Source organism: Nuphar pumila, chromosome 5, assembly GCF_984573655.1.
Source record: "Nuphar pumila chromosome 5, dmNupPumi1.hap1.1, whole genome shotgun sequence".
NCBI classification, from domain to species: Eukaryota; Viridiplantae; Streptophyta; class Magnoliopsida; order Nymphaeales; family Nymphaeaceae; genus Nuphar; species Nuphar pumila.
This window is the reverse complement of record NC_143253.1, coordinates 82,653,106-82,654,529: the sequence shown is the minus strand read 5'-3', so window position 1 is coordinate 82,654,529 and position 1,424 is coordinate 82,653,106. Positions and strand designations below refer to the sequence as shown.

The 1,424-nt window shown below is 32.0% G+C and overlaps 1 non-coding gene across 1 annotated transcript; it reads right to left on the bottom strand.

Annotated features, from left to right (window-relative positions):
- Positions 1-1,136: 1,136 nt before the first annotated feature.
- TRNAD-AUC (transfer RNA aspartic acid (anticodon AUC)) lies at positions 1,137-1,210 on the bottom strand. The gene has a single exon. It is a non-coding gene; the product is annotated as a tRNA-Asp (tRNA).
- Between the last annotated feature and the right edge of the window lie 214 nt (positions 1,211-1,424).

The window sequence follows — 1,424 nt, the reverse complement described above, 5'->3', positions numbered from 1 at the left end:
TTTAGCCGATTTCTTATTGTTGTTTTTTTTCTCATAGACTATTTCCAATTTAGTCATTTTAGGATTTCCTGTTTTAGTACACATTTCATTTCAATTGTAATGTTAGTTAGTTTGTTTTGTTTTTCTGATTGCTTACTGAATTAGATCTCAGTTTCCTGTAACATTTTTCAAATATATATATATATATATATATATATATATATATATATATATATATATATATATTATTACAGATAGTACCTGGTTAACATTGATTATCGTGTTTTCTGAAAATTCTCATGTCTTCCTTTACATTTAGTTTTTCTTCAATTTTTTTATTTTAGTAATTCCTTGTTTTTCATCTCCTGAATTCAATTTATTTAGGTTTCCTGTCTTTCATTACATGTAATTCCTGTTTTTAAATATGTTTTTTACCAAATATCTGTTTTTACAATTCCTTTTTATGCTATTTTCAGTTTACTAGTCTTCTTGTTTCATATCAAGTCCTTGATTCAATTCCTTAATCGTGTGTTTTTCATGTTTTGTTGAGGAAGTGTTAGTTGTTAATTGTCTTCACTATTAGTTAATTGAAATAGTTAGATTTCATGTAGTTTAAGTATTAGTGAGTTGAAATTTGGTTAAGTGTCAATTGTTAAATATAGTTTTAATTGTCATTAGAATTCTTTCATGTTTTTAAGCAATTAATTAGTATAATTTGCTTAATATAGTTTTTACTTCTATCTTGTGTACTGCTTGTGTTCATTTGATTTGTGCAGAATTGCATGAGATTGGAGCGGAAATGATTACGTGACACGAGGAAGCACAAGAGTAGAAGATTTTTGCTTTTATTTTTAGAATTAGGAAGTTAATTGGGTTTGTAAATATTGCACTTTTCGCCCTCTGCGAAGGGTATTCATTTGTTGTAATAGTTAGTTGTTTTACTTTTCTCGTACATTTTACATTTTAATAATACGGCAATAAAGATTAGTTTAGATTTGTGTGTTTGAATACGAAATATTCCCGTTCCCTGAGTTCGACCCGGTCTCATCCACTAGTGAGAACCGGTTTTTATTATTTGATGTCTGGTTTTCACATGTTTTACATATAAAAATCTTTTCAAAATTGCAACGATTTCAAAGAAGACATCAAATTTTTGGCGCCGTTGCCGGGGATCGAACCCGGGTCACCCGCGTGATAGGCGGGAATACTCACCACTATACTACAACGAGACTTGTATAGTATACCACGCCACGGGTCTCCCAAATCTCATGGAATACCATGCCACTAGACCACTGTTGCAACATTTTCTGTTGGCTGGACTTCTTTCAGCTTCAACATATCCAAGCTTTCACTTAAATTGATTTCATCGACTTCCCGGATGCTCGGGATGTCGACAGTGAAAGTAGGACGGGGAATCATCGGCTGCGGGAGTCGCTCTTCTGGAT